The sequence below is a fragment of the Mustela putorius genome, unplaced genomic scaffold (genome assembly GCF_011764305.1).
Source record: "Mustela putorius furo isolate JIRA1106 unplaced genomic scaffold, ASM1176430v1.1 tig00000127_pilon_pilon_pilon, whole genome shotgun sequence".
In the NCBI taxonomy this organism is placed as follows: domain Eukaryota; kingdom Metazoa; phylum Chordata; class Mammalia; order Carnivora; family Mustelidae; genus Mustela; species Mustela putorius.
The window spans coordinates 6,594,294-6,602,684 of NW_025421288.1; positions in this window are offsets into that span (position 1 = coordinate 6,594,294).

Consider the following 8,391-nt stretch of genomic DNA (forward strand, 5'->3'; position numbering starts at 1 on the left):
ACAAGAGAAATTCTAAAAATGGGTACATGTTTCTAGAGTGAGATTCAGATCTAATATTATAGGATGATATGATAAATGCTGACTCAAGGAAATCATTTCATTGTGAAAAGGAAATTAAATTATAAAAAGTTGTCCCATTGCCTTTGAAGGTCTCTCAACAGATTATCTCGAAACACAATTTCTAATTATTTCTTACCAGCTGTTGCTAAAATTTGCATAGCCTACCTAGAGCAGAGAAAAGTATATTATAATTTAAAATCTCCTTACATTATTGAAACTACACAAATGAATATCTCCTGGATTTTAGTCTTTCTAGGAAGTCCAATTCCCAAAATGTTACACATTTTTGTCCACAAGTTTACTCTACGTTTAATCACACTTTGAGTTTTATAAACATTTTAGGTACATTATCTTATTAGAAATTTTTATATCTGTAAGGATTCCTCTACTTTTAAAAAATAACTTACCCCATATCCCATACCCCACTCCCACTTCCTTCCCTCCATGAGCAACTGTCCCATTGTATATAACGTGCATATTTTAAGTATTTCCAGACAATGCATGGCATTGTACTGTAGGCATGTATTTGTAATTTATGGAGCTTATACACATACACACATGCACACATACTTTTTTCTCTCAGCAGTATGTTTTTAAAATCCATCCACGTTGTTATCAGTACATCAATCAATTGATTTTAAATGCAGCCCAGTAGTTACAGCATGCATCTGAAATTTTACACACTCACTTTCCCAGAAAGAGACATCTATGTTGCCTACAATTCTTTGCCCCTTGAAGAATTTCTTTGGGAAATAAATTCAGGAGTGGAATATCTGTGTGCTATATGTATACATTATTTGCTTATGAAGTGCAAAAACTTCCACCATTTAGAAGAGTCCTCTGTTGCAGAACCTTTAAGTTATGCACTGTTTCTTCAGTTCTTTAGGGATTCACATATTATAGATCGAAAAATGTCACTACCTATTTTTCAGTGTAGCAAGGGATTTTTTAAATTTTATTTGTATATTTTTATTATGTTCAATTAGCCAACATATAGTACATCATTCATTTTTGATGCAGCGTTCAATGATTCATTAGTTGTGCATAACACCCAGTGCTCATCACAACATGTGCCCTCCTTAATATCCATCACCTGGTTACCCCTTCTCCCCAACCCTCTCCCTTCTGTAACCCTCATTTGGTTCCCAGAGTCCAGAGTCAAACTCAACACACACGAAACAGGGATTTTATTATTTTTTTTTTATTGGAGTTGATATGAGGAAGAGGGTGCCTCTGTTCAGTCAACCCTCATGAACTAGAAACTACAATTGGAGAGACTTGAGTACATGCATAGGTTAAGAGGAAATGTAAAATAGGGAGTAAGGTGTGAATATACTGGGAAGAAAGCAGTAATTGTTGGGATAAAGATCACGAACCCATGAAAGGATGTGAGGTTAATAGGACAGGAACATATAGACATACGCTTTAGAACAGAGGGAGGATACCTAATTCTCAGCAAGTAAACATGGAATAATGGTTATAATTATAATTAGTAACTATAAGTGTTATAATGGCTAAATACATATATTGGGGAGAGATAAGGAAAGAAAGAGATAGGCTTTATTTTCCCTTCAAAAAAAAAAATGGTGAGGCAGTCATCTAAGAGAGAGGAGTGATAGTAAAGTACTTATTTGGATTAAGAGGTATAGGAATTAGATACAGAAATGATCAAATCCGTGTCAAAGAATTGATGAAAAGCACAGAGGAAGCCAGTGAGATTTGAGACCATGTATTTGTTGTGATTGTGAGGGTTTTCCTATGATATTCCACACGGGGATGGTAGAATTACAACGTGGGAAAAGTGCACTCATTAGTTCTAATAAGAGGGTAACTAGCTGGATCCGTGGGATCCCATCTGAAGAAGGATGGGATGCCAGAGAAGAGCCAGTAATTTTGAAAGAACATAGGGTTCCAGAGGCCAATGCTTTCAAACATGGCTTACCAGCACAGAAGATGCCTTTGTGGGAATTAGAAAAAAGCATCCCTTCCAGAAAGAGTTCACATTGCTCAGTGGCAAGCCCTCTGGTTGAATTAGAAGATAAATCCCCCTCTGCCCAGTAAAATGAGGAATTGAGGCCCCTTTCTCCTGGCTCATCGACGCCAGCACCAGGGGAGTCAACTCTCTAAGGGGAGCCCAAAAATTCAGCCTCAATTTTTGCCCCATGGCCATGCACCCTAGCACGGGGCCCCAGCTGCACAGTCTGGTCTGGATTAACACAAAGAGTAGCTCTAGACAGGGTCATAATACATGAAAACTAGAGAATCGTTATTTGTGATCACAGGGCAAGATATTAAAATTAGAAAACCAGAGAGAATTAGTTCCAAGTGATCAGAAGCTACAGGGCCATTCTTTTATCAAAAACTACTTATTGACTACCTACTATGCACCAGACATGATTCTTGCTTCTGAGAACACAGATGCAAACAACAGAGTCAAGACCTCATCCTCATGGAGCTGATATTCTAGGGGAAGGAAGACAGCAGCACTCTTTGGATCATACTCTGGTCATCAAATCAAGCATATGAAAATTTAAAAAGCCACTCTTTCCCTCTGCCTCCAAAAAAGAAGAAAGAATCACTGGTCATTTTTGGAGGGTGCTCATCCCAAACTTCATAACTAAAGAGATAAAATCAAGTATGAATCCTGCTTTAAAGAAAGAAATTTCACTGAGATATAATTCATATATCATAAAATTCACTTATTTGAAGTATAGAGTTCCTTAGTTTTTTAGTACATTCACGAAGTTTTACCAATACCACCACTACCTAATATTGTACCATTTTTATTATTCAAAAGAGTAACCCCAAACCTATTAGCAGTCCTTTAAACAATTCCTGACCTACTCATCCCAGCTCCAGGATAATACTTTCTGTCTCAATGGGTTGTCTCTTTGGGCTATTTCATAGGAACCTCTCTTGTGACTGACTTCTTTGACTTAGTATAATGTTTTCAAGGCTTGTCCATGTTATAGAATGAATCATCAGTTTGTTCTGTCTCATTTTATGGATATACTACATACTATTTATTCATTCATCAGCAGATGGACATTTGGGTCATTTCCATTTTTTGGCTATTTTGGATAATATTGATATAAACATTGTATAAACATTATGTAAATTTTGGGGGTAGCTTTGTGTTTTCAGTTCTCAGGTATATACACTTAGGAGGGGAATTTCTAGGTCACATGGGAACTCTGCTTTTAACATTTTTAAAAACTGCTTAACTTTTCCAAAGGAGCAGCCCAATCTTACGTTTCCATCAGCAATGTTTGTATGTTCCAGTTTCTTCCCATCCTCACCAACACTTATTACCTGGATTTTTAAATTGTAGCCATCCTAGTGGGTGTGAAGCGGTATCTCACTGTGGTTTCACTTTGCATTTACCTAATGACTAATGAGGCTGAACATCTTTTTACACGCTTACTGGCCATTTGTATGGGAGACTGTCAATACCAATCCTTTGCCATTATTTTAAATTGAGATGTAACTGAAATATAACATTGTATTAGTTTTAGGTGAACAATGCAATGCTTTGATATATGTATATTTGGGTGAAATGATTGCCACAATAAGTTTAGTTAACATCCATCTCCACATGTAGTTATAAATTTGTGTGTGTGTATGTGTGTGTGTGTGTGTGATGAGAATTTTTAAGATCTACTCTGTTAAGAACTTTGAAATACATAGTACAGTACTGTTAACTGTGGTCACTATGTTATACATTATATCCCCAAGACTTATTTATCTTATAACTGGAAGTTTGTACGTTTTGATAACCTTCACCCATTTCGCCCAAGCCCCAGCCCCTACCTTTGGCAACCATCACTCTGTTCTTTATATCTATGAGCAGGGTTTTTTTGTCTCTTTATTTGTTTGTTTCAAATTCTGCAAATAAGTGATACCATGCAGTATTCACCTTTCTCTTTCTGACTTATTTCACTTAGCATAATGCCCTCAAGATCCATCCGTGTTGTTACAAATGTCAGGATTTCCTTCTTTTTTATGGGTGAATAGTTTTCCTGTGTGTGTGTGTGTGTGTGTGTGTGTGTGACATTTTTGTTATCCATTTATCTGCCCGTGGGTACTGAGAGCATTTCCATATCTTGGCTATTGTAAATATTGCTGCAATGAACATGGGGGTGCAGATATTTTTCCGAGATAGTGATTTCGTAGCCTTCATATAAATACCCAGCAGTGAAATTGCTAGATCACATGGTAGTTCTATTTGCAATTTTTAAATTCAAGTATAATTAATTATATATGTGTGTATATATGACTATAGATATAGATATATAGACACATATGTCTATAGGTCCCTGTCCTATATGTAATTACATGTAAATATATTTAGTGTTATATTAATTTCAGGTGTACAATATAATGATTCAGCAATTCCATACATTTCTCAGTGCTCATTAAGATAAATGTATTCTTAATTCCCTTTATTTCACCCATCCCTCTCACCCATCTTCTCTCTGGCAACCTCTAGTTTGTTCTCTGTATTTAAGAGTTTGGTTTTTAGTTTGTCTTTTTTTTTTTCTTCATTTGCTCATTTGTTTGTTTTTTTAAGTTTTTAAGGAGAATTTATGCTGTTTTCCAAAGTAGCTATACCCACTTACACTCTCACTAACAGTGTGCAAGTGTTCCCTTTCCTCCACACTCTCACCAACACTTGTTATTTCTTGTATTTCTTTTTACTTATTTTGATTTTATTAGGTTTTTTTTACAAATAAAAATTGTATACATATTAAGGTGCGCAACATGATGTTTTGATATATGTATACATTATGAAATAATTACCATAATCAAACTAATCACCTCTTATAGTTACCTTTTTCTTTCTTGTAGTAAGAACACTAGAGATCTACTGCCTCAGCAAATTTCAAGTTTACAACACATTAACTATCGTCACCATGCTATACATTAAGTCTCCAGAACTTACTCATCTTATAACTGAAAGTTTGTACCTTTTGATCAATATCTCCCCTTTTCTCCCATCCTCTAGGCTCTGGTTATCACCATTCTACTGTTACTATGAGTTCAACTTCTTTTTTTTTTTTTTAAATTTATTTTCAGCGTAACAGAATTCACTGTTTATGCACCACACCCAGTGCTCCATGCAATGCGTGCCCTCCATAATACCCACCACCTGGCTCCCCCAACCTCCCACCCCCCACCCCTTCAAAACCCTCAGATTGTTTTTCAGAGTCCATAGTCTCTCATGGTTCATCTCCCCTTCTAATTTCCCTCAACTCCCTTCTCCTCTCCATCTCCTCATGTCCTCCATGTTATTTGTTATGCTCCACAAATAAGCAAAACCACATGATAATTGACTCTCCACTTCACTTATTTCACTCAGCATAATCTCTCTTCCAGTCCCGTCCATGTTGATACAAAAGTTGGGTATTCATCCTTTCTGGGATAATACTCCATAGTGTATATGGACCACATCTTCCTTATCCATTCGTCTGTTGAAGGGCATCTTGGTTCTTTCCACAGTTTGGCGACCATGGTCATTGCTGCTATAAACAGAGGGGTACAGATGGCCCTTCTTTTCAGTACATCTGTATCTTTGGGGTATAAATACCCAGTAGTACAATTGCAGGGTCATAGGGAAGATCTATTTTTAATTTCTTGAGGAATCTCCACACTGTTCTCCAAAGTGGCTGCACCAACTTGCATTCCCACCAACAGTGTAAGAGGGTTCCCCTTTTTCCACATCCTCTCCAACACACGTTGTTTCCTCTCTTGCTAATTTTGGCCATTCTAAGTGGTGTAAGGTGGTATCTCAATGTGGTTTTAATTTGAAATGGGCGGAAGACATGAACAGACATTTCTCCAATGAAGACATACAAATGGCTATCAGACACATGAAAAAATATTTCTTGTATTTTTGATAACAGTCATTCTAACAGATATGAGCTGATATCTCATGTGGTTTTGATAGGCATTTCCTTGATGATTAGTGATATTGAGCACCTTTTCATGCACCTTTGCCAAATTTTTAATTAGATTTCCTTTTTTATTGTTCAGTTGTAAGAGTTCTTTACATATTCTCAATGCAAGTCCCTTATCCGATATATTATTTGCAAATATTTTCTTCCATTAGGTGGGCTGTCTTCTTGCTCTCTTGTTGGTGTACTTTGCTACATAAAAGTTCTTAATTTGGATGAAGTCAAATTTATCTATTTTTTTTTCTTTTATCACTTGTGCACTTAGTGTCATATCTAAGAATCTGTTACCCAATTCAAGGTCATGGATATTTGTACTTATGCTTTATTCTAGACATTTTAGAGTTTTAGCACTACCATTTAGGTCCTTGGTCAATTTTGAATTAACTTTATATATGTTGTGAGATAGGAATCAAACTTCATTTTTTTGCACATAGATATCCAGTTTTCCCAGCATTTGTTGAAAAGCCTATACTTTCTTCCATTGAATTGTCTGAATAGCATTACCAAAAACCATAAATGTAAGGGTTTATTTCTGGAATCTCTATTTTGTACCATGGATTTTTACGTCCATCTTTATGCCATTATCACACTGTCCTGATTACTGTAGCTTTTTAGTAGGAACTGAAATCAAGAAGACTATGAATCTTTCTTATTTTCAAAACCACTTAAGCTATTCTGGGTCCCTTGTATTTCCCTAATTTAGGACTGGCTTGTCAGTTTCTGCAAGAAATTCAGTTGAGATTTTGATAAGGATTATCAATGTGAGGATTACTATCCTTATAAATAGTAAGTCTTCTGATCCATAATGTATGTATATAAATGCAGTTAATTTTATGTATTGATGTGTTTCCTGCCAGTTTGCTGAACTTATTAGTTTTAATCATTTTTGTGGATTTTTTAGAATTTTCTATGTACATTATAATGTCATCTGTGAACAAAGGTAATTTTACTTCTTTCTTAGTTAATCTGATGTTTTTTATTTCTTTCTATTGCCTAATTTGCCTGGCTAGAACCTTCAGTATGACTTTGAATAGAAGAGGGGAGAATAACCATCCTTGTCATCTTCATCTCTTAAGGAGAAATAATTTAGTCTTTCTCCATTAAGAATGATGTTAGTTGTGGATTTTTCATAGATGCCTTTCATCAGGTTGAAGACTTTTTCTTCTATCCCTATCTTATTTAGTATTTTTATCATGAATGTTTGTTTGTGTTTGCTTCAAAAGCTTTTTTTATCTGTTACGATGATCATTTGCTTTTTGTGCTTTATTCAATGAACAAGTGTATTATTTTGATTGATTTTCAGACATCAAACAACCTTGAATTCCTAGGATAAAACCTGCTTGATCATAGTACATAATCCCTTCTATATGTTGCTGGATTTGTTTTGTTGAGGATTTGTGTATGTATTCATAGGGCATGTTGGTCTTTAGTTTTCTTTTCTTTTTTTTTGTCATGTCTTTGGCTTTAGTATCAGGATAATACTGGCTTTACAGAATGAGTTGGGATATTCTCCCTCCTCTTCATTATTGCTTTATACAATTGTCTTTTAAATAAAATAAGAGAATAAGAGTTAGAAATATATATATATTTACATTGAGTTTATATTTAGTCATCTAATAACCTTTATAAATAGCTTTTTATTTCTTTATGTAGAGCTGACTTAATATCTAGTGTTTTTTCTTTCAGCATGAAGGACTCCCTTTAGTGTTTCTTGTAGGGAAGGTCTGGTAACAGTGAATTCTTTTAGTTTTTATATGCCTGGGAATTTTTAAAGTTACTTTTAGTTTTGCTGTATATAGAATTCATTTTGATATTCCTTTTCTTTCAGGACTTTGAAGATACCATTCCAGTCTCTGCTGACCTCCATGTTTTATGATAAGTCAGATGTTTTTATTTGTTTGTTTGCTTGTTTTTAAGATAAATCAGATGTTAATCTTACTGAAAATTTCTTGAACATAACTTGCTTTTCCTCTTGCTACTTTCAAGATTCTCTTTCTGTGATGGCTTTCAACGTTTTGACTTTGATGTGTCTAGATATTGACCCCCTTGAGTTTACTCTACTTGGAATTTGTTGTGCTTCTTGGATTAATATTTTTCATCAAACTTGGGAAATTTTTGGCTATTACCTTTTCAACTATTCTTTATGCCCCTTTCTTTCTCCTTCTTTCTCACTTTCCCATTATGCCTATATTGGTATGTTGGATATTACACAGATCACTGAGACTCTGTACATTTTTCTGTATTATTTTTGTCTCTCCTCATCGGACTGAATAATTTCAATTAACCCAACATTACGCTTTCTAATTCTTTCTTCCGCCTGCTCAAATTTACTGTTGAGTTTCTCTGGGGAATTTTTCATTTAATTTATTGTACTTTT